Below are 26,112 nucleotides of genomic sequence, written 5' to 3'. Positions count from 1 at the left end.
ACTACTGTCCATCAGCTACCGTACCTCCTTTCATTTCCATTACCAGCATGCAACACTTAAATTCTAGCAACACTCTTTCTATACTGATCTTGGCTCTCAATGTTTTTGAAGCAGATTTTTTTTTCTCCTCTAAGGAACGGCAAATCCATACGGCCTCCTTTTGTTTACTTGCATACTAGAGCACCAGCATCAGCAGTGACAACAAGAATGTGCACAATTTGGGGAATAGCTTGTTAGTTAAAACTTGCCATCAAGCCAAATGGCTGTGCTCATATATTTAGCATATGCTCACGTTTCAGTACGTACCACGGGCGAGGGGTATTTTTGTGTAATCTGCAATTAATTTTCAAACATTTAAGACTGTGCATGTGCTGCATTGTATTCTATTTTTATTTACAAGCATACAGTAGGAATGTTTATAACCATCTCACTTTATACTTTGAACAAGTCAGATCTAATAAAGGGAACCAAAGTTAAGTCAGATGTATCCAGTGTGCTAAGTGGTGCTGATTCAGTAACAAGTACAGTTCCTTAGGGTGAGCACTCACACAATGCCCTAGCATACCATTAGAGTCACTGTGCAGCTGGAGACGTCAGCTTTGGAATGAAATTTAAAACCAAGACCACCTCCCTCTGTCCTTTAATGATCAAATGGTCAATATAAAAAATTAATCAAGATCACATGGGTCTTTTCGTAACCGTGGGGGATCACTAATTGTGCTGTTCTGGCCAACTTCCAATTTGGGAAATTGCACTCTTTCTTCCTAAAATCCCTCCTGTAACATCAGCTGGATAGGGAATTGTTCACATCTGGTCCCAGTTAATTTTGTACAGTGTTACTGTGCAGTTTAATAGATGGCTGTCATTTTCCACTTTGGTAAATGTTGCTGAATTTCAGTGCAAGATGAAACTATCCCTGTTGTGATCTAAGGATGGCCTTGATATTAAAATAGAGGGCTAAATGTCAGAGATTCATTTCCAGTCACAGCTTTGCTGGAAAGTTCTGTATAACTTTGGAGAAGTCATCTGACCACTCTGTCTCTCATTTTCTCTAATTGCAAAATAAAGACATTAAACACCATCTGAAATGTCACGCAATTTTTTACAAAACTTTGGGAAACTACCTACAAAATATATTCAAGCAAGATCATGCTAGAAATCATACAATGCATCAGGGGGAACTTTTCAAGAACTAGACTTCTGTTGCTGTATCTTGAGCTTCTGAAAGCAGACGCGTTTTAAAGTTTCTCAAGCTTCCTTTAATTTTTCTGAACTAAGTTTGTTAGAGTCAAAAGCAGCACTACAGAACTGGGAAGGTACTGCTGTGAAGAGTCTGCTAGTAGTCAATTAAGTATAACACCCAGAATAAAAACATAATGGCTGGTATTAACTTGATTTTTTATCTGTCAGCTGTCACTCTTTTGCCTTGATTTTCATTTTCTGTACTAGGCATAGGAATCAAGCCTCAGGCCACAATGTATCCTGGTTCTTCCTAGCAAATTTTAGCTACTCCTACAGTTGTTTTGCTTGGAAGTAAGGGATATGTGTCTGAAGTTGGGACTGCACCCCAGATGGCTAAAGCTCTTGGTTATCAGGGGAAGAATATCTGTTATCCACTACCCACCAGACCAGGGGTAGGTAACCCCCAGCATGGATGCCATAGCGTGGCATGCAAAAGCATTTTGCTTGGCACGCACACCTCGGAGTAGACGGTGGGGAAGAGGCCAGGGCCACGCTGCCACAACAAGGATCGGGCCCCTCGCAGCTCCCCTGCCATCTGCCCCTGACATGCCCAGCATGCAACCCCTGCACCAGACCAAAACAGTTCTTCTTCTTCTCTCATGTCTATCTCCTTTTGTCTAGAGCTGTGTTTCTCAACCTTTTTCCTTGGGGCTAGACTCGATGATCTTCTGAGGTCCCTTCCAGCCTTACAATCTATGAATACTGGGACCCAGCTGCAAAGATCCATGGCCTGTCCTGACCCACACCCTCTGGCCCTGCCCCCTGGGGCATGCTGGCGTCTCTCGCTCCTGACCTGCAGCTCCCTGTCCTTTCAAGCCCCAGCTCCCAAGCAGCATCTCCAGGCCACCCCGCCCTGGCAAGCACGGGCACCGGCCATGGTGCCGCTAACCCGGCCATGCAGCTCCCCTCCAGCCCCGTCTCCTTCCCCTCTGGAAGAGGCAGGCACGTTCCCACCAGCCATCTGCCCCACCACAGCTCACGACCCTTCAAAATATTCTTGCGACCCACTTCTGGGTCATGACCCACAGGCTCGGAAACTGGTCTAAAGCATTTGACTCAACAACAAACGTAACACTGGATGGAACTAGACAGCTTTTTGGTTTCAGTATCATTTTGCCACTAAAAAAAACAAAAAACAAACAAACAAACAAAGCTGGTTGAAACGTTCCTTGCATCCTTAATAACTGAAGTGGAACAGTTTAAAACAAGTGATTGTTGAAAAACTGACTGAGAGTATTAGAAAGATCTTAAGATTAACATATTAAGATAACATCTAAATACCTTTACGATAGCTAGAGAGATCCTGTCCTCTCAAAAGATACAAAAAGCAATGCCTTTTTGTTCTACCTTCAGGATTAAAATGACAAAAAACAGAAACAGGTATCTGAAGTAAATAATGGTATCTAGAAAAATGACAGCGTTGTTTTGGTACCAGTATATGAATGTAACGTGATAATGAGCTCAGTCAAAATTTGAAGTACTATATTTGAGGACCTACAAGTTCAACAATAATATATTGGTACTGTATAATCGGGACATATACTCCCTGCAGAGCAGGCTAGCCACAGTGAGAAAGGATGGGGCAGAGAGAGATTTAATATACTGTCTCTAATCTGTCCAAACACTAACAGGCCAAACACAAACACTATTTGAGCTGATACACTTCAAATAAAGTACGAAATATTTCTCAGTACTACCATCCTTAGTAAAACTCACCTACCATACATTAAATTTACACTGTCATGAAAAACTTCCCCCAATGCTATCAGCAGCCACTGAATCAATGAATGAAAAATTACAACAGATTTCTTTTAGCTGAAGTACAGTGCATAAATATCTGTTTCTATCAGCTTAAAAAGATGCAGCACAGCTTATTCAGTTGCTTAAAGAATTAAGTCGATACATTTGAGAGTGCATTGACAAACGTATCGGAAAGAAAAAGACTGTTTCATAATGGAGATCACAAATTAATGGTGATCATAGGCAGCCTGCCAGCTAAACAACGGAAAGGATTTCTTAAGGAATGCCGGAGAGCGAAAGGACTGGCCGAGTGAAAGCCATCAGCACGTCAAAACTGCTCACCGCTTACCCCGAGATGAGCTCTGGCAAGGGAACAGCGTTCTGTAAGTTATTAAATGAAATACATCACGAAAATAAAAAAGCACAATTGTTTCCACTATCAAGTTGCCTTAAAACAAAGTGATGAATGGATCAAACGTGGCAATTTATTCTCTCTCAGAACACTAAAACAGTTGTCCAGAATGAAATGTGCATTAAAATGAAAGAAACCAAGTGGCAACTAACTAGGAAAAGCCCAGCTACCAAGACAGACTGAACCAGAACACAAGTACGTGGCAGATGGAAGTGGAAGAAAGAAGAATCACAGAATCACTGAGTCGGGAGGGACCCAGACAGATCACCGAGTCCGACCCCCCGCCAAGGAGCACTGGGGGTGGAGGGGTCATAAGACCCCAGCCAGGTGCCTGTCCAGTCTCGTCTTGAAGATCCCCAGGGAAGGTGAGAGCACCACCGCTCTGGGAAGCCTGTTCCAGGCTCTGGCCACCCTGACAGTGAAGTCGTTCTTCCCAATATCTAACCTAAACCTCGCCTCCCTCAGCTTGTGGCCTTTGTTCCTGGTGGCTCCAAGGGGGGCCCTGGGGAACAGACTTTCCCCGAGTCCCTGCTGGTGGCCCCCGATAAGGTTGCAGGCAGCCACAAGATCCCCCTCAGTCTCCTCTTGCAGAGACTAAGGAGATTCAGGTCCCTCAGCCTCTCCTCATAGGGCTGGCCACGGAGGCCCCAACCATGTGGGTGTCCTCCTCTGGACCCTCTCCAGGGTCTCCACATCCCTCTTGAAGTGCAGCGCCCAGAACTGGACACAGGACTCCAGCCGCGGCCTGACCAGCACCGCACAGAGGGGCAGCAAGACCTCTCTGGACCTGTCAGTGATGCCCCTGTTGATGCAGGACAGGCTGCGGTCGGCTCTGCCTATTGCTTCGTCGCATTGGCGACTCATATTCATCCTGGAGTCAATCCTGACTCCCAGATCCCTCTCTGCCTCTGTGCTGCCGAGGGGGGCAGCCCCTAACCTATAACCATAATGCTGGTTCCCTCTCCCCAGGTGAGAGGCACGGCTAAGTGAGGAAAATGGAACTGGAATGAGGAACCATGGATGAACTAAGAGACAGGACTGGGCAGGAGGCACACAGCTGCATGGTGGAATGGGCAAACGCCTGTGCTTACTTCTGATCTTAATCTCTGTCTTAGTGGCCCCTCTGTACAATGGGGATATTACCCCCAAATCTAGAGGAGAGATGGAAAAATGCATGTGCTGGAAAGCTTTTAGAGACTGCACTGATGAGCACCACAGAAGAATCAAGAAGAACAATTACTTCTGGTCTTCAGAGCTTGAATAACCTGCAGTAAATAAGGCAGGGAACTACAAGGAGCACCATCCATTCCATGCACTGAATAAGCCAAGGGTCTTGTGGAAAAAATAAAGCTGGGCACACAGAATTAAGGCCTGTATCATAATGTACATGTGGAAGAAAGCCAAGGTTATATGGGCAATCCTAGTTCCGGCCTTTCCTAATGCTTAACTATTTGACTGGCAACCTTAACAACCTTTTAACTATGGAAAGCATCTTGACATTTACGGTGCTAAATATCAAGCATTCTACAGGAGGCTGTTAGTACACAAATACAATTTCACCAGCATGTCTTAAGACATATATATTTGCTGGTGAAAATAAGCTGTAGAAAGCTTCACCCCAAATGAGCGCACAACATATTAGTTATGTTAAATGGCAAATACCTTCTTCTTGAATTTACATGCTAATACGCACTAAATTTTGACAGGTGGCTTTCCCAGATGCACTGCTCCTAACCTGTGTAAAATTGAGGCTATATGGGTGGGAAGCCAGTGCAGAACTGCCCTGGCCAGAAGGCAGGAACAGCCAGCTGTCGAACATCCAAAAGCGCCTGCAGGTAGCAGGAACAGGGGGGCAACAGCTAGGCAGCTCACCTGCATGGATGCTTCTTACATGACTGTTTTCTTCTGCAGTGTATTATTACTACTGAATTTTTTAAATCCCATATCTAGAATACAGAAACAAATGCTTATTGTACAATATCAAGCAACATTTAGATTGGCATGAAGCTAGCACAGCTGATGTATTGAATAGTATTGAATAGTCAGATCAGAGAAAAAGGAAGATGCTTTTTACTACTATCAGTTTTAGCTAAGAGTACATTCTGTTAATAAAGGCCATTTTCATTTTGATCAGCTGCAGTGTCACTATCAATGGCATCAAACAGCTTACACAACTGAAGTAACATTCCCCCAGGATCTCATGAGTGTAGACACAAACGTTGTCAAAATATTGATATGAAGAAAGAAAATCAGAGAAGACCGGAGTCTTTCCTGGAGAAGTTTGTTTTCAAATGTAAAGATAAAATTATATTTGTATGTGTTCAACTTGTTAGAAATGGAGTATTGTTAGAAATGCACAGCTTGCATCTTGCACCCAATAAGAAAGAAACACTGCCAAGGACTTTTTTTTTCCCTTTCCCAGCCTTGCCACAGCTTTTCTTATGCTAAATCGCAGACTCTCCCCCAGCTTCTCCCTAGCCTTTCTCATACAGATTACAGAAGCTGGAATTCAACTGACTGTGTCCTTGAAAGGGGGGGGGGGGGGGGTTTGAACTCTTGGCGACCTGCTGTAGTTTCTGAGCATGCTTAATTAGCTGATGCATATTTACCTCTCCACCCTGCATACTTAAGTAGTTAATTAAACTATACATGCGATGTATGTAGTGATGTAACCACACGTATGCTTGTATGAAACGGAAGTGAGCTGTAAGAGTTCCTGTTTCTGCACACATGCCCAGGAGGGAGAAGATAAATACTGCCTGCAAAATTCCTTTGTTGGTTCGGAGTAATCTGAGTTCTTGACTCTGCTCTGACTCTATTTGCAAATACACCTTTTGTGCCATCTAATGAGTGTGTGTCTGTGATTTTTGTGGCCTCCAGAGAAACGAACCGCTTTATGCATCAAACTGACCGCACCCGGATCAATATTTATAGTGCCAGTCAGAGGCACAAGTCTTTGCCTACGGCCTATCTGACCCAAATATTTCATTAATATTATTTACGTACATTTACAACATGCGAAGAATAAGGTGCACAACAGTTTTAGAATGATCAGAAAATGAGGCATGATTATTTTTGTATACAAAGTTGGATTTCTACTTAAGGTTGATTTGTTTAATGTTAAATATATTTCTCTTTTAACAAATGGTTTAAATTTGAAATTCAGATGGCCTATGTTAAGACCTCAGTTTCTGATGTAAAATTTGCTTTCCTCTTCTAATACATAAGTAACAACCAGGGAAAAGAGGAGATTTACTAGAAGGAAGAAAATTCGACAGCCTGGTGTCAGATTTGCAAAATATTCAGATACCTAAATATGTAGGAAAATGTAGATAGTTAGGAAAAAGCACCTAAACAACTTTAGTGCAAAACTCCTACTGGTTTCATAAATACCTCCTGTTTCAAGTTACTATAGGCCACATTTTCAGTCTGTTGAATTTACTAGCTGCCTTCGTTAAATGAGTCAGTTTTTAAAAGCAAAACCTGTTTTGATAAGCTTACTAGCTCTTTGTGTGTATCCAACATGTTTAATAGCTTTACTTACCTAACATAAAGCAATTTAAATGTTGTTTTTGTGCATTTAGTTGAATTGCAATTTCCATTCAAATGCAGTCTGACACAAACATAATTAAAAAGTTATCTAGTAAATAAACACATAATTTCCCATTTTTTACCCAATAAAAATAATGCAAAATGAAGTATGTGTACAGTTTATTTGTTTAGCAAAAAATCACAGGTCTACAATTCATTGCAAATCAATGTTTGAATGGTTATACTAACCCATAAAAATGAACCTGTCTCTGGAAAATATAACTTAAAGCAAAATACAAAACAAGATTAAAATCAATTATTCTAATCAAGGTTTCCTGCTTGCTGATTTAAGTCATAGTTAATATCCGTGATTTCAATCACTTTGTTTTAAACCCATCCACCCTGCTGAAAATGTACTTCAGGAGACTGAACAAAACTGGACTTTGGCTTGAAACCAGCTGTTTGCTAGGAGGCTAAATTTCTGAGTTTGCAAGTCTTTCACCTTATTTGTACTCCTAGTTTTTACCTAGCTTTTGGACCATCAAGTAAGCCGTGGTTGTCAAATCTGCAAATAAGCCCTATTTTCTTTGGTAAACCAACAATATATTATTCAATTGAAATTGAGAAGTACAGCAATGGGAATGTTGTAAGTACCCCCTTTAATATCTAAGCATCAGTTTGTAGAGTCAGTTAATATTTCTACTCAAACACAATCAGCTTTGACTGGAGGGGCTGGGAACAACAGGGTATATGATAAGATTGACCGACTTCCTATTCATTTAAAATCAGCTTCACGATATGTTATTTTTGCACGCATCTGAGTTAATCACAGATTTAGTTGATTACAATTTATTATTTGCCAAAAAATCTAGGGTTGTCCTAGTCAAGTTAGTAATATACTTCCACGGGAGGTAAGGCCAAGCATCTTTCCATTTGTGACTGAAAAAGCCCCCACAGCAGTGCCCCAGCCACACATGCACCTATTAGAATTTGAATCCTTTCCTCAGTTCAGCACAAGTTCAAGCAGCACCAGGACTACTACATTTTAACTGCAACTTAAAAAAAGAAAAAAGTCTTTTAGTGATTATTCATCCTCCCATCAGATCTTTTTTTTATATATACAAAGTCTTGCAGCTGCAAAGTATGTGATAAAATGAAAAAATAGGTCAAAACAATTCAGTGGCATATTAGTCAGGCAGGTTCAAACTTCTCTATGGCTGCTATGAAAGACTCATATGTACAACTGCAGCACTGATGAGATAAGATTATGTGATCAGCATACTTCAGGCCCCAAAAAGGGGAGGAAAAAACATAATACCAATTTAACATGAAGTAAAAAAATCATCCTGCAAAGATATGTGCACTCAGATGAATCTGAACAGAAGCCATCATTATTGCACAGCCACAGAGTACCACACAGATTTCTTTAGTAGCTTTCGTACCAAAGGATCCCAAAGCCTTTCATAACTGTTCATACTGCGCCATTCTGCAAGTCGACCTCAACTGACCAGGGAGGGAGAAACAAGGTAGTGAACAGCAGCCTGCACGACTGCTCCGGGTTCGAGCACGCGGGGATGAAATCCTCAGAGAGGACGCTACAGGGTCTTACTGTAACCTCTTACTGTAGCTCTCTGGAGGCAGCTGTGAATCCCTACTCAAGTCATGTAGGCTCTGGTGTTTGAAAACAGGATTTAATTATGAAGATCGGAATTCTTTATTTAAAGAGTACTGCCTTCCCACGAGTTCCGCAAACTTCCTTAGTGCCAGTGGTTCCTTACCTTTTAAAATGAAGCTTACGGGGACAGTTGATATTCTCTAACACCAAAGATAATTGCTTTGTTTTAAAAATGAATCTATTTTGAATTCAGTTCATAACAACATATATTTTTCAGACTTTATATTTAAAAGAAAACACTATTTTTCAAATCTAGTTATTCCTAAAATAGATGCCAGAATTCAACCTGAAAAAAGGTATTAATGCCTGATTTTTGCAAGGTGCTAACAGTGCTTGCATCAAATCTTCCAAACAGAACATTATTTTCAGGCAAAAAATCTTTATCAAAGCATGCATGCACACATCCCTCTTGAAAGTTCAAATGTAAAAAGGGATGTAATCTACTTGAAAAATATTTGTCTGAAAACGTGCTTTCCCACAACACACTTTGTGCAGATCAGCCGTGTGTATGCCTGCAGTTGATCCCAATGAAAGCAGTCCCAAGTCTTTACAGTAATACACCCAAGGGGACCCAACTGCCAGATCAGGATTTCTAGCTATAAATAAAGCCTATTAATTACTAAAATTCAAAAATAGCAACAAAAAGGTATTTTCTTCTACTTGTTCTGCCTGAAGATATTTTGTGCATTTGAGAACACCCTGTGTACAGTTTCAAATACACACAGTTAATCAGTCAATTTCTCCCCTGCTGAAAAATTCTTTAAAAATTAAGTTTATTTCAGGAAAATATTTATAAAGCATCTCTGAGAAGCCAGACTTTATGGAGGTTCATGCCACCAGTCTTTTTAAGATTATTTTACAGATCATAGTCCCCAAATATTCTAAAGCTTATGAACGCACAGTTGAGGTGCCAGACAGCATCTTAACTGTGCCCGCTATCAGCCTCCCATCTCCCCTTATTTTCTTTTGTATTTTGACCCAAGTGCCTCAAGTTACACACACAAGGTCCATGCATACCATATACATATACAACACCCCTGTCACTAGCATAGACCCAGCTAGCTTCCAGCCCTTCCCCTGTTAAAATATAAAGACAGATGATGCAGGAAACACTTAACATGGCCCTGGAGTTTGCAAAGACAGTGGCAGGAACTGGCTGCGCTTCCCTCTCCCATACCGAGAGGTGGAGGATCCACATGTAAAAGGTCCCCTCTGTAAGCAGCTCTGGGGTAGTGGGGGCAGCATGTTCCAAACCCCACACAGATTTTAGAAGACATCACTAATCTATTGCACCCTTTTCCATTTTCAACCCAAGTAAATGTGGAAAGAGCACCACTATTTCTGCCTAAATCTACTCTCTTCCGTTTCTCCTGTCACTCCCCTATGCATTTCCCTGCGCTATGGGTTCCAGAACATACTCATAGCCTTTCCCGTCATCCTGTGGGAAAGCAGCTCTACATGTTAATGGCATCTGAACTATTTCACTGTGCCAAATAGCATACATTTCCCCTTAAACAATTACAAGCTTTTAGTGCTAAGGAAATAATACTGAGCCGCCAACTATGTAAAAAACCCTTGTTCCCATGTATTCTACCATCTCCAATGAATCACTGGAGTTGGGGATTAATGGTCTATAACAGTGGTTTTCAACCTGTGGTGCATAGACTCCAGGGGTCTGCACACTATGTTTAAGGGGTCTGTGAAAGAGAACTATGATCAAAAGTATGTGACTACCCACACAGACAATTCAAAGGGGTCTGCACCTCCATTTGAAATTTCTAAAGTGGTTGGCACCTTCATTCAAAATGTTTTTAGGGGTCTGCAAATGAAAAAAGGTTGAAAAACCACTGATCTAGAACAACAAACAAAAGCTAGGATGATTCCCAAGCTGTCATGTCAGATGATAATAGTTTCCAATTCCAGTTGCTTAAGACAGAAACCACTAGTATGTCAGAAGTGATGCTATTTTAAAAAGATGGTTATCAGAACGATGCAATTCTAAAAGGTAGAATATTTTGCCACCTGCCAAAGTTATAAATGACCAGGCCATGACACTTGAAAGCTGGGATTCCCTTCTTCCACATCAGAATAATAATCTTGTTTCAGCTTTGCTAGCTCTCAAGATATTAAATAGCAGATGTGGCATTAGTACACCAGTCTAACAGTGCTTTTCTGGCCACAGTCCAAGAACTACCCTAGCTTGAAATCTGACACTTGCTGTAATCATCAGCCTTGTGAACCATCCTAGCCAACATGATACACACAAAGCCGTTTCCTTGGTGGGACCAAGTCTGCTTTACTTTATTTCATATATCAAAAAAAATCTAATTACTCCACTGTCTTAGAAACAAAGTAATGTCTATGCTTTATGTTTCAGCAGCAGCCTCACAGCCTCGTTCAAAGATGAGTATTTAGAAGGTGCAGGAATCAAAGATTTGTTGCAGGATGTCATGTTCACATAACAACTGAAGACTAGATTGATTTAAGACAGAAAGACTCTTCTCAGAGTTTTTGCTTCTGCTGAGTTTGTTACTTAACCATGTTTATAAATTCAGCAACATTTCATGCAATGAAACACTGGGGACTGAGTTTTCCTTGATATGCGTACGGCAATCACCTCTAACATTTGCATTAATATACTTGCCAATTAATGCCCCCCTTTAAAGATATTTTGATTCTTTAGCATATGCATTAATATATTCACAGAACAATATTTTTATCTTTTTATTAGCTTTTGAACCTTCTCAACCACACAATGGGCCTCACTCAGTCAAATGGGCATTTACATCAACTACATTTTATCTTTGTTGCTTTCTTGGGTTTATATTCTGCGAATCTGTATTGTGCCATACCTTTTTATAGCAACAATTACTTCAAATTTGGGGGTTAGTTGTTTTAAGAATATATATATTTTAAAAAATAAAACTGTCTTCACAATTACTGATCTTTTAAATTTGTATGGAATTAGCATTTGTTTCTGCTATTCTATGTCTGCCTACCAATATTCCATTACTAATATTTAAATAAAAATAAAATGCAAAAACAATATTGTAAGTGAATACCAATATTAGTGATCACACTATTATACAAACAAAAGCTACTTGTGTCAAGTAAAATACTGAATATAAAGTTAAATTTGAGACTAAACAGACTTATGACACTGACCTATAACTTTTTTTATTTGATACATTAAAGGCCTTGCTATTTTGCCTTTAATTAAAATGGACCAACATAGAAGAAGACATCAACCATTTACACAGGCTTTATCCATATCCTTTTTTAAAGAGAGGAAAGAAGCCATGCTGATATTCCTGTCACAGCTCACTAAAACACTAATTTGCTTATCATACTGGAAGCCAAGGAGTAAATACAAAGCGCACTGTATATACAATTTTAATTTTCATTATCATCTTGCTTTCTTACACACATTTAGGAAATCTTACTTAATTATACTCATTGCATAACCAGTACCACCACCAGTGTAATTCATATTTATGGGCAGTTACACAAAAGGAAGATTCTCAGAAACATTAAAAGATTAAGACTTGTAAAGCATACAGGACTAATTTTAGTACTGAAAACAGAACCAACCTATTGTCCATCATGTGAAACATTCAGATGTTATAAATAGAGGCTTGTGGGGCTTAAGATGACTGCACAGTAGACATACATTTTCAACCGTACAGCCAAGATTAAGTACCACCCTGGGAACGTCATCAAGAACAAGTCTTTTCAGAAACTACCAGTGAAGAACAGCAAATAACTAAATAGTGCTGTGGCACATATCACACGGTAAAGCTGCCCCTTTTATGATAAATGAAGTATCACGGGACCACACTCCTGCATCACACAGATATTAGTTATTACACTTCCAGTAAAGCAACTCAAGTTTGGTTTTTATTTTCTGATAAGAACTATTTTCAACTGTCATCCAGAAACTGAAAGAAAAGAAAAACAAACAAAATAAACCCCTGAGGATCCAGAGACGCCTCTGGAACTCAAACCAGTTTATGTGTCTTTTCAGGTAAGAAACAAAGATTTTTTTACCAACTAAAATGTTTAAATATTTAAACTCCCCTGATCTTGCAAGGCAGTCCTTTGATCTTTCTATCTCCCCATTCCTGTCTGCATTTTCCTTTAAGAATACTCAGTATTTAGTTAGGATCTCTATTGTCCTTGTCAAAGCCTAAGCAGTATCTGATTGGGTTAAATATGAGGTTTTTCTTCATTATCCTATTCTGATTGGGATAATCTTCCAAGGAACAGGGAATGAATGTTTTTCATGGCAAGTTTGGAAAATGTGGGAGAGGACAACTGCATAAGTTTCTCCAAAGTGCTGGAGAGATGTTGTAGCTGTGATGGTCAAGGATATATGTGAAGGGCAAGGATGTCTGTGAAAGAAATCCTTCACTGGACCAACTGCATGGTTGGGATAGAGTTAGACAAGTTTTTCAAATGAAGGGTATAAGTGTTAAAAACACCATTTTCAGAAATATCCATTAGTATATAATTCTTCTAAATTTTCCCTTCAAATGGGCAACAAGATATGAAGGAACACGGACATAAACACTGATACCCATTTTTTGAAATGTGGCAACAAGACTCTAGCAGCCCGTAAGCATTTCAAAGAAAGCCTTCCAAATGGGAAGAAGGCAGCACTGCCAAACTGGGAAGACCCTACTTGCATACGCCTGCTGCTCAGGTTTGCCAAGCAGAAGTGATGTGAAACAGAACTGGTCAGGTTCACTACGACTATTCACAACCATTTTTCAGAAGGTGACACAGTCATGAATCATGTCTGCAATATCCACTGCTTGCCAAAGTTACTGTTGACAGGAGTTATTCAGAAAGTAAAACCCTCCCCTCTTTCCTCGACTTGTAAAACTGCCTGGATAAAGCAGTATTAGCCCTGCCTTCCCTTTACCAGGAAGAACAAAAATAGAGACTTGGAGCAACAGCAAAAACAACAAGATATGCAGGGCAGACCTCCCAACTAATTAGCAGATCATAACAGCACTTTGGTCAAAATACCACTAACTTCCCCATTCTTCACTGCAGCTTAGTGCAACCCTCTTACCTTTTCGTCAGGGCATTTCTCCTGTATTTTGCTTCTAGAGACAGTCCTTCTGTATCTAGCTCTGGCTAGCAGGATTAAACATCCAGCTAACAGACATCTGGTAAATGTTTCATCACCTGCAAAACAGTAAAAGTTGAACTAGATTCGGTGATCAAATGTTGTACTTATGCTATTGAGCAAATACTAAGTCACAGTAAATTGACACTTGTGACTTCTGCTCTAAACTTGGTTTAACATGTATTGGGTCTGTGTCACACAGACTGTAACATTAAAAAAAAAATCTGATTTTTACATTGCTTTAAAATTGAAATGTGTGTTCTCATGGGGTGTTATCATTTTTGTTACCTTAAGTCTAGCATTGTTTCATGCATTGACAAAACTTACAGAATAATGATAGTTGATACTCTAAACAGAAGGGAGCTAGTTTCATTTTGATTCTTTCACCGTCTTCTGACAATCTCCCTCTTTCCACTCTCATTCAGGAACTCCCTAACTTTCTCTTTACTATACATGTTAAAACTGAAAGTATGCTTGGGTCTAATATCCTTTCAAGACCTGGAGGAGAATGTCCTTCATCTTTTCAAGATGCTGGTATTCCAGCAGACGGCTCACACTCCCGCCACCCTCTTTGCAATACTCACTCTCAGCCTCTCCTAGACCTATCCTTATTTCAGTACACCCCCAACTATCATTAGATTTTTCCTCCCCACTTGCCACCACAACAAACAAACAATTTTTTGTTGCATGATGTACTTTGTCACCGGGCCTTACCTAGGTCATTTATCTCACTATTCTCTGGGTGACCCCTCTGCTTTTGATTTTTGAAAAGGATTGACTTGATTAGATATACTCATTGGATAATAATTTTACTCTTTTTCAGTGAAATATACTTGAAAGGCCACCTCAAACAAGCAAACTTCTTACGCATAAATGCATTCCCCCAACAGTAGTTCTTCAGCATTCGTATTCTGAAGAGTACTTCACTAGACGGATACAGGCTCCAACTCTGTTCTCCCAAGCTTAATTCTCAAAATGCTCTACACAATCACAAACATGTATGGATCTGAGCTTGAGAACCACTACTTTAAAATATTCCCAGGCTTTTGGGGACATTTCTAGTGAATACTCAACATCATCTAGACATCCCCACCCCTTTTTGTTATTCCGAGAAATGTGTGCAGGCTGGACACTTGCAGAGTTTAACGGGCTTCACTGTATTTCAAAGTAAAATACTTGAACGAATTTGTGACATGCATATTACTTATGTTTGACCTACTCCATTTCTATTTTACTTTCTAGTAATTTTCCATATTGACCATTATCTGATCTCAGACCAATTTTTCTCATAAATGATTTCTAAAGAAAAAAGTTAAGTGCTTTAGGGAAAAAAAGAGAGCCCTCACACTACGCAACTACTTTACGTAAAAAAACAAAACAAAACAAACTCCCTCCAATGGCAAGTCATTTCCAGTTGAACACATCTCAAAGATGTGCATAACGATTTGCTTCCTGGGGAGGACCTTTTCCAGATAAGCAGTTATATATACAATGATTGCCAGTGCCCAAGTAAACACATTCTGGTTTTAGTCCGCTCTCCAAATATTCATTGCAGAAATTACTTCCAATTTCTTTGCACTCTCTTGCGAGTCAAAAAGGCAATTCCCTTACTCTTCCATGTCTATACTAGATGAAACAAGCAGCAGTTTTGCTCAAAAATTAATAAAAATAAAACTAAATGAAAGAAAAGCACAGGTTACAGCTACTTGAGATTTCCCCCTCAAATGTCTCATCTTTCCTTTCAGTGGCGCAGCACCACCGTTGCCAATAATAAAAGATGAAGCAGAGTCAACCGGTCATCAAACTTTCAGTCACTGTATTGTATATAAGCTTTCAGCGGTGATCTAGATAACACTAGTTACAAAACAGCAGTGGCAGGTGCTTCTGGGTACTAAGACATTTACTACTGCTAGTGCTGTTGAAGGTGCACTGGTAGAAGGCTTGGGGAAATAAAGTTTGGTGCAGACAAAGTTGTAGAAAGAACCTCTGAAAAAGCCTCATCTCTCAGTTGCAAGGGGACAGGCTGTAGCCGTGTTGGTCTAAGGACATAGGCAGACAAGGCTCTTTGGGTAAATGTGATCTCTTTTCTTAGACCAACTCAAATCTGAGTTGTTACATCAGGTTTGGAAGACCTTTGAAGTGAAGAGTTCTGCCACCGTGCCTGAAGTTCTCCGATGCGTACAAAGAATGACGAATACATAAAGCTTCTACATCCTCATTTCCCCTTTGGAGTGCAAGGCTCCTGGGCACTGACCCCAACTCCCAAAGAACTTGTGCTAGTTGCCCTCCACTTAAAAAATAACGTTCATATCGTCAACATCATCTCTTACTTCATGGGCTCTATGGTGCAGAGGTAGGAGATGATGCCATGGGAAATCCCTCCCTCCTCATGTTCATGCTCTCTCACCCTGCAGAGCACTAACCCCATAGGAGATATATAACTACCCCACAAGAGTGAGAAAGATAAAACACAGCATGAGGATACATTTCTCTGTACCAAAATGCACCCGATTATTTGCAACATCTCTTCTTATAGGACAACTTGTACAATTAAAATGACACTTAAACACTAGGATATTTAAAAGCTACATGAATGTGGCATCATTACAAAAATGCCTGTTCATTTGTGCAGTTTCCCCAATTACATGCAACAGAATAAACCTGTGAGCAACAGAATACACATACTTAGCCCAGACTGTCAGACCTCTTTATGTCTCAGACTTATTAAAAATTGGGAGGGACGTGAAATAAGTGTCCAGTGACACAAGCTGAGATGCTAATGAAGCAAAAGCTCTATCATCCTCAGACCTTAGACACCACGTTGGAGGTCTTAAGAAATGGCTGTTATCAGAGGACAAATGACTGTCAAGCCCTAATACGCAAGATAAGTCAAAATCCACACGCTTGCAATGAGTAGCTCTGAAAACCACTAGGAACAGCCTAGACTTAACAATCTGACACTTCAAGCAGCATAAAGCACAACCACAAAGCTGCTGAAACTGGGCCGTAGTCATGCTCCTCAGTCCTAGACTTTTGCAAACAGAACACGGGGCAGAGCTGTACCTTACAGACTAACTGAATCAGACATGCATGAGCCTTCATAAGCAACAGATCACTTTGTCAAATGCTATTTGCAAACTGCAGAACATGACCTGCTGAAGCCTAGGCATGAAGGTATCGTATACAACCTGTTAGCTGATTCACCTGATAAGGTGAATACAACTAATTTACAAAGGGAAGCACTTGGACAGAGGATGCATTTTCCCCTCTATGCACCAGCTGGTTGTCCAAGCATGTCTAATGGACAAGCACAAATTACCTTGTCACTACCTGCACCAGCCTTTTTCTTCAAATGTCCCACTATTGCAGCTACCCAGCAACAGGGAGAAGCACCAATACAGATGGGGTTCAGATAGTTACGGGCATTTCTTCATGGTCATTATTGCGTTTGCTCTGAACCAGGTTATAGGGTAAGGAGGTCAGACTACAGGCCACGAGTCTTCACTAAGATCCTCTCAGCTTGACGCTGCATCGGTAGCAGTTCAACCCTGAGAAGTTTTAAGAATTATTCTGGTGTACTAAAAAACATTTTTTTTGCTGACTAAAGAGCCGGTGATTTTTTGCAAGTCTGTGTGTGACCATAAATTCCAACTGAAGATCAATATGCTTCACTTCAAAAGCAATGGTGGGGAACAGGGCACAGCAGGCAGATGGGTGCTGAAGGGTACACCCATCTGAAGTAGGGGAGTGCCAGACGAAGACTGTCTGTGCAGGGAAGATGCAGCAGCCGGGTTTGAGAGAAGATGAAAGGAACAGCTAAGGACTGGAAAAATGGAAACTGCAGGATAGCTGGGAACAGCTGGGTTTGCAGGGATGTCCAGGAAGAGGCTTCTACCTCCTGTAGCTATTGCTGCTTCCACCTGACTGCTCCTCGTGGGTGATCTAGCAGGACGTAGCACTGAGGTGGCATGACTGCCTGTTCAGCATGTACCAGAGCATCACTGACACCTCCGTCACCGCTTCACGACATTTAGTCTAGACTGTGGGAATGCAAGAAGGTGACTTGCATGCTTGATGTTGTGCAAGATGTGGGACTGCTAAAAGAATTAGGCTGGTTTAAAAATTCCCTTTCTGAAACACACATTAAAAGCAAGAACTACTAAAGAGCCCCTTTTAGGGAAAACAAGCAAGTATTTGTAAGCGGGCACATGTCAAACAATTTATTGAAGAAGTACGCCTTAGAGGCAAGGCTGGCTCCTGCAAAATACTGGAGCTGCCTATACACATGCTCATTGGCTTGCTGATTAGAGCACTGCAGTCCCTGCAGTGTCGCATGCATTAAGCCCCCATGTGTTTTAAAATGTCCGCACGGTGTCCAATGAAGTTTGGATGTGTCCCACAGACATTTTTAAATGAGCAGAGGTTTAAAATGCCTCACTGTTACATACACTAAATAGAGCGGCTGCCCAATTAAAACACCCACCTCCGAGCACAAGTATCTAGGCAGCCCAGATTACTCCAATCCAGCCCCATCTAATCTAATCCAAATTCTCAGGTAGAAATGGTCTATATTTTTCAAACAAAGATTTCTGATTTAACAATGGCTTTTTAAAGAGATACTCCCCCAAATACTTTTCCCTTACAATCTGTTTCTCCTAGCAAAAGTAATTAAAGAGGGAAAAAGGCAAATCACAAGGTCTAGAGCTGCCAACAAACAATCAAATCAATCTCTTCCTTTTGCAAGCTTGTAGAAGACAGGTTTGCAAAGTGCTACCATATCCCCACCTGCTCTACTTGGACATGCACATGAGGGCTTAGTGGCTCTGCTAAATGGAGTTCAAAGCAGGATTTATTTTTCTTTACTTTAACCTGTATTTTTAAATGTCCCTTATCTGGGACACGGAACATTTCCCAGAACCCTGCTTGCCAGCAGCAGAGGTAAACACAGATGACAGAAAAAACACGACCAAGGTCCAAAGGTGGGGGGAAAAGTTCAGCCTTCATACACCTGAACGTGGACACAGAGGCACTGTTGACAGGTTAACTAAGGTGATGGCCACGCTGCACAACTTCTGAAGCCAAACAGCAGCAAATCACCCTGCTGAGATGGGAAAGGGTAACTTCACCTGGGCAGAGCACAACATTAATACAGTCAGGCTGTCTTGGCCCCGAGCTGTCCTTGGCACGTCAACAACACTGCGTTATGCCATGTGGCCATACCCTAGTCCTTCTTTCCCATTTCCCATCATTTTTGCCCTATATTGTGATCTCTTAAGTGCATCCTTTAAAAATGAGAAATGTAGGAAACTGGCAAACATCACAGCATGCAGAAAATATCACAAGAAAAGTGTTCATATAGGGGCTTGCTCCTGGAGTTGTGGATAATGAAATTCTTGACCAACCTTGGAGTTTGGCATGCAAGCTGACTACAGGACTGCATTACAATTCAGCAAAACACTTTATTTCTACATATGGGTTTAGTTAACACAGTGGTAGTGGGGATCTGATTACTTTTACATTTACAGGATCTGAAAAGGATTGCTTTTTTGACTGTAAGTTTATGCAATTATATAGCCTACTTATGTAAATTACTGAAACTAGGCCAGACTCAGAGCTCAGGTGCACAATTACAAATTCAGAATAATGTCAAATCCTACTGAAGCCCATGGACTATTCTGAAATTGTAGGTGTAACAGAGATCAGAATCTGACCCACAGTCTTCTTCTACTTGCATCAGCAAGGGGGCTTTCCTTGGGACTTTTTAAGTATTTGCATACAAGTTCTTATCTTTCATGTGCTATAGTAATTCCCTGTCTACTTTATTAGGAGGCAAGAGTTGTAAGAAATGCTTGTATTTGGGTTGTGCGACCACTGGTGCACTTCCCCTCAAAGGGTACAAAATGTTCTTTCCAACCCAAAGCGAACAAGTAAGTGGCGCACAACAGAAAAGGAACAAAACAGAAAGCTTCAGACTGAGATGAGTCTGCTTGTCCTGACACCTAACTCTGCCTTTCTTCTTCACTACCAGGTCCGTTCCATTCTTGCCTGCTCCTAAGCTTCACACTGTTGTAGCCACACACAGACTCTCTGCCCAGCACCTGAAAGGCCTTCTCGCAAGAGCAGCCTTTTTTACATGTGAAGTGAGGTACAGGACACCCCCTTCCCTTCCCTTCCTCATCTCCCCTCAATTACTTTTGCCACCCCAGTATGCTTGAGCTGCCCAGAGTATGGCCTCTCGCCTTTTCCATGCGACACACTGCGCTGGGCACAGCTGTCATTCGCAGATAATACCTCTTGGCATAGCTAACTATACTAAGAGCTTTTTGCCAGCTGGCTATGCTGACCGGGGTATAGTCAGAGTAGCAAAAGGGCTGATCTGCTAGCACAGCTTGCGTCTCAGGAGGTAGCAGGGCTGCTACCAGCTATACCAGCACAGAGAAGTTTTACTTGTATAAGCAGGAATCAACCCTACAAGCACACCTGAATCAGCAGGTGTGTTCATAATTATTCAGCCAATAGAAAGACATGAAGTGGTCTGGCAAGAGACACTTTAAGAGAGAAACAATAAAAACTGTTTAATCCCCAACATGAAAAAGCAGATAATGTAATGATCTGGGCAAGATGTAATGAGTAGCAGAGCTGTTCCTCACTTTCACAAAGGCAGACAGGTTAGGATCTAGACAGAAAGTGTTTCTTTTTTCCAAACACATCAGGACAGTTCACTTTTCCGATTGGCTTGGAAAAGTATATTACCACCTAAATAGGAACAAAGGACCCCTCCCACCCCCATTCAAGTCAGTAAACGTGGGGCAACAGAACTAGGGCATAAATTAATCAAGTAGTCCCTTCCTCTTTAGCAGGCAGGTTCAAAGTACTCGCTTCAACATCTGACAGAGCATAGGGCAAGCACCTTGTGAGAGATGCACGTAGAGGGAACAGAAAGGGGAACATATTTTTTTTTTAATTCTCATAACCTTTCTTGGGTGGATCAAGAGAGCAACACCACCACATTTTTGTTCTCTTCATAGGAAAGCTGATCTTTTTCTTTGGCACAGCCTGAACTCTGTATCTCTGTATGCCCCAGACGTGCCAGGGGCAGCTGGGGTCTAAGACGCAGCCTGACTGTATTGATGTGGTGCTCTGCCCACGTGAACTTACCCTTTCCCATCTCAGCAGGGCGAATTAGCCTGGATAGAGCACCACACTGTTGTGGCTGCACAGTTTCTGGGACCATTGTGCAGCGCATCCTTAGTTCACTCATCAACAGTGCCTTTGCGTCCATATTTCAGGTGTATGAAGGCTGAACTTTTTAAAGGACATCTGAAGAACAAAGGCTAGGCAATTTTCTGCACCACTGGAACATTCACCCTCTGATCTTACAGGAAAAAAAGGTTATATTCTTCTTACCCATACCATTATTGCCCACAGAAAATTGCAGTGTCACAGACAGAAGAAGCCTGTTTCAAACTGTTATGTAGATTCTTACCTCTCCACTTAATTCCCATTCATTTTAAAGGATGTATATGTAAGTGGGCTCAAATGGACATTCCACTTTTATATAGATCAAATAACCACATACATATGCTTAACTGCCTGATACAATACTGGTTCCATTATTCGTGCATTGCTAAAAATGTAACAAACCAATATGCAGACAACTGAAGTTAAGTGCACAAACCAGATAAGTACCTGGGGACCCCCTGGCTGCACTGTCTCCTTTACAATTAAACTATGCTACCTTACACCGTACACCTGATTAAACTGAGTAGGAGCCATTCATTTCAAGGCTCTTAAAGCAGCTTGGTACTATGTCCAGTCTATATCAAGGCTGGAACCACAAGGACCTCTGAGAAACAAGGCAAAGGTCCTTGGGCCAAGGCAGGGTTAGAAAAAGCCCACCCTGTTGCTGCTGTGAACAAGCCTGGTTTATACCACATGCAGGTAAGAGCACAACCTTTCTTCAGCACTGGAGTACTTAAATGGAGTACCCTGTACACTATGTTAGAGGCCTTCTTACAAAGAGAGACAACTTGTTGAGTTTCCTTATCTTGAAGAAAAACATGCCATCAGCAAGTAAGATAAATATTTCCTTTGGCACTCTAAGTTTATATTAAAAGCCAGAAAAGTCCTCTAAAAAGCTACACACTGTTACAAACTTGGACAGTGTCCTTCAAGATGACATGAAAAAAAAACAACTCGTTGCAATGTCACTTCGGTATTGCACTCATGAGGCTATTCAGTCAACCTAGCGGCATGTCTGAACACAATGTGAGGGGCAAATGTGCAACAGAAGAAGGAACTGGAGAATGCTCCCAAGGGCTGTATGCTATAGAGGAAATGCCTGTTTTGCCCAAGTGTTGTTTACCCTGACAGCTTCAAGGACTATTCAGTTTATTCCCTACTGTTCAGAGGGTATGGTGCACTTAGTCATCCTGCAACGGTATGGAGCCGAGTTCTAGAAGGAAAAATACGATCAAAATAAGGAGAGAGCAACACTAAAGGTCTTACCAGATTCAATAGTAACCACACTCATTCATAGCTATTACAAATAAAGTCTGTATTTCCTTCATTAGCAAAAGTTCAGAGCGCTCCTGAGAATGGGCAGGTACTGTATATTTAAACTTGAGTGCAGAAGTACTCAACACCTTTAGTGGCTACTGATCACCTGGAGTCAGATTTGCAGGGAGTTCAGCTCATGTTTAGGTACTTAATTCAAGCAACTTTCAATGGAGAGCTCAGTATCCAGCTGTAGGTGTTCGGCTCTTCCAAGGGACAAGAACATCGCAGGGTAGCTCAGAAGGGACTCTAATCCATCAGACTAGATCTCATTCGGCCTACTGCACCAACTGGAGTAGCAATACATTTTCACCGCACCTCAGTAAAGCAAGTATTGCGCCATGTTACACAGGGGTGCGGGGAACTACACACTGTTGTCTAAGGCCACCTAGAGACAATGGAGGAGATGGGGAGGGACCATGTTTCAGCCCTAGGCTTTAAACCACCATCAATCTCTGCAGGCATAGCCTCATTTGTCTTCAAAAATGTTAGTTCTCTCTACACTGGTAGGCAAAACATGCTGAGACTTTACATTACTGTCAGCTGACAAATTGAAATTTGCCATTTTAAGATATGAAAACACCCAACATATTTTCGGTTGGAAATACTAAAATTTGCATGTTACTTGAAAACCATCGTTGACTGAAAAAATACTTGTTTCCCTTTAATAAACCAGGATAACAAAACCTGTCATTTTTAAAGACCAATGTCATTTACAAGAAGCAAGTTGGGCAATTCTTCTGAATTCTTTTCAGGGAAGTTTGCTAGCTCTTATGCCCTCCCAACGCATATCAAAACAAACGTTTCAAAACCACATTCTGCATGGCAGCAGAAGTTGTACTGTTTAAATTCCCTACCTGCTATGTCAAACAGGAAGATTTAGAAACCGCTATTTCACTACCAGGAGCAAAAGCATTAGGTTTGAACAAAGATTACATCATTATCTTTTTCATTAGGCTGGATGTAGATTATGCAATCTGTTCTAGGCTCCACGTTTTCATAATCACATTGCCAACATGCCTCCAAAGTATGTTCACAGAGAAGATGAAAGGACAGCCAACGAAGAAGAAGGTTTCTTATGAATTTCGGTTTGCAAAACTCCGTTGAGCAGCGTAGCTAAACTAAGCAACAGTTGAAGGATCCCACTTCCTACAGTACACTGACTTGGCTCCCCGCGGTTATAGCTGTTCCTGCAGCTACTCTTTTTATGAAGTCCTTCAGCTTGTTCTGACTCTTAAATGTACCGATTCCAGCGAGAAAAAACTACATGCCAAATAAATGGAAGAAGAAATCAAATACTTTGTTAATAACATTACATCTTCTCATTTCCAGTTTACAAATATTATCTGAGAATCCACCGATTGGGGTAAGTCTGAATATTGCCTCCTCTTGTTACAGAGAATGCACATGGATGAATAGTCAGGTAGATAAGTCATCCTATCCTACAGTACAAACTCACCTTGAGGTAAACAGATTGCTAATTAACTCCTCTCACATTAAACAAACAAATAAATGGCCCATTTATAAATGCTGATGCCTCATAATTCCCAGTGAGAAACTGATGTTGGATACCAGCATTAGAACTATTGCTCAAGTAAACTCATTACATCCACATGAGTTACAGCAAGTGTGCTGGGGCCCATACCATCTCCCCCCCGCCTTCTCTTCCAGGCAGAAAGTCCCAGGAGCACAAACACAAGCCTCACCTACACTAGGAAGCTCTTACAGAAAAAAAGTATTTCCCCAATACTCCTAAGAAATCAGCTGGAGCGGGGAGGAGAGAAGGGGGACCCTAGAACTCAGAAGAGCGTCAGCTTCTGATACTTTTGCCACTTCTATATACAAACAGGCCGATTAACATAAAGCTTTACGTTTATATTGCCTCACCCAGTAATTTCAGGAGGTGCTAAAGAAATGCTACACAACCACAGACTGAGGAGCAAGTAGCCTCCAAAAAAGCATTTAACTGTCAAAAGAGCAAAGTCTCAAGCACGTGAATCTTATTTGTACAGAAGTGGGATTCCTGAACGGCCCATACAGAACCCCAGGCAAAGAAGTCCTGTGCAAGGTGCCAGCCAGAGACTTATTTTCTGCACCAATTTCCAATAATTGGATATTTAGGAGGGAATGATCCTGACTTGATTAGCTGTAGGTGAAGCCTGCCCCAACAGGAGTAGAAGCTGCTCTACATCTTACAGGAGGTCCCTTACCTCCCCAGCCTCTTACATTTCAGACGGCTTTAAAAACACCGATTATTACACCTGTACCACACAAGTCTCTGCGTATGAAGTGTATGAATTCAAGGGATAGCTTGAGTGCATCCCTGACCATTGTTAAAAAGATATAATAACAGAAACTCTTAAGGACGGGGCGCAAATTAACCTTTATACCCTTTCTATCTCTTCGCAGCCTCCGTGCAATGTTTTGTTTGTTTGTTTTACAAGCTTGACACCAAAGCTTTCATGCCCCACTTCCTATAAAAAGGAAGTGGATGCCAAGAATCGCAAGCATCCCGATGGTACCCGCACGTATTCAGAAGGACAGAGCCGGTGAAAAAGCCATTCAAAGTTAACAGCAGCAGACAAGGTTTTTTGGGTGAATCCGATCTCTTTTATTAAACCCACTTAAATAGTTTAAAAAAAAAAATTCCAGCTATTTAAGTGGGTCTAATAAAAGAGATCGGATTCACCCAAAAAACCTTGTCTGCCTTATCTCCTTAGACCAACCCAGCTACAACCCCCCCCTTTCAAAATTTCCATTCGCTTGACAGCCAGATGACCCCCCAGGCTCTCCATTATTGAGCCATTTAGAAAGTTGAGATCCTGACCAGGCTGGGCTTGCACACGCGACACTCAAATCAGGATTCACCCCCTTTCCGTTTCTGCTTCCTCCGTGGGAACGACTTCCCTAAAACGCCCGTGTGGACTTGCCAAAACAATAAAATGAAATAAATACTTCTAGGCTGAATCACTCAGAGAAGGAAAGCCCATGTCCCCGCAGCCTTCTCTGACGACAGAAGCAGAAGGGAACAAACCCACCCCAGCACGAACCCGGGGCTGGAGTTAGTTTAATTTCCAACAACGTCACCGGCACGCGGCGGGTCCCCGGCGCCCGCTCTCCCGTGGCGCCCCGCAGCCAGCACGGGGAGGGCGACAGCTGTTTTGCGGAGGGCTGAGGAGAGGCAGCGGCATCATCTCTGCCGCCCGTCCCCACGGCCTCTTCCTCCGGATCCCGGGGGCTGACCTGGGTTTCCCTGCTGTCCCCCGGGGGGAGGCCCTGCCCTGCCCTGCTCCCACCTCAGGCAGGGCGGAGACCGCCAAGCGCCTGAGCGCCGACCGTCCGCCCGCACGTGCGTCGGGGGCCGCTTCCCGGGGGGGTTGCGCCTGGGGGGGAGATGCCCCCCGGTTTGGGCCCCGCGGCCTCCCCGCTTACCCGCTCCCGGCGCTGACAGCTCCCACGCTGCCCCGGCCCGCGCCGTTGGGGGTGGGGGGGGAGGAGGAGATAGCTCCGCCCCCGCCCGCCACGACACGGAACCCCGCCCCTGCCGCGCCGAGTGGGAGGGGGATGGCTCCACCCCGACACCAAGCTCCGCCCCCGCGCGCCGCCATCTTGGCCACCGGATCCACGCGGCCCGTTCTCGCGGGTGTTTTGCCGTGGGGCCCCCTTCCCCCCCCCACCGGGACGTCACTGAACCCCCTGGGGTGTTTCCCCGTGGGCCTGCGGGGGTGGGGGGCGAAGAGGGACCACCAGGCCTCAGGGAGGGGGGCAGAAACCGGGGGAAAAAGCGCGTCGCTTCGCCTCTTCGCCGCGCTCGGGAGAAGG

The 26,112-nt window shown here is 42.3% G+C and overlaps 1 protein-coding gene across 2 annotated transcripts in view; it reads right to left on the bottom strand.

Moving 5' to 3' along the window:
- The window catches only part of DENND4A (DENN domain containing 4A), a 125,726-nt gene that overhangs the window by 72,520 nt on the left and 27,094 nt on the right, over nucleotides 1-26,112 (bottom strand). The window contains exons 1-2 of one of the 2 annotated variants that reach the window (XM_090028801.1): nucleotides 25,723-25,800; nucleotides 13,678-13,793 (exon numbers count right to left, since the gene is read on the bottom strand). The gene's annotated coding sequence lies outside the window, so the exon portion shown is untranslated. Of the gene's footprint in view, nucleotides 1-13,677; nucleotides 13,794-25,722; nucleotides 25,801-26,112 lie in introns of those variants that run through there. The other variant, XM_090028802.1, reaches the window with a different exon arrangement.

The sequence above is a fragment of the Crocodylus siamensis genome, chromosome 15 (assembly GCF_052110815.1).
Source record: "Crocodylus siamensis isolate JL-2025a chromosome 15, ASM5211081v1, whole genome shotgun sequence".
Taxonomy (NCBI): domain Eukaryota; kingdom Metazoa; phylum Chordata; order Crocodylia; family Crocodylidae; genus Crocodylus; species Crocodylus siamensis.
This window is presented reverse-complemented; position numbering and strand designations above follow the sequence as displayed.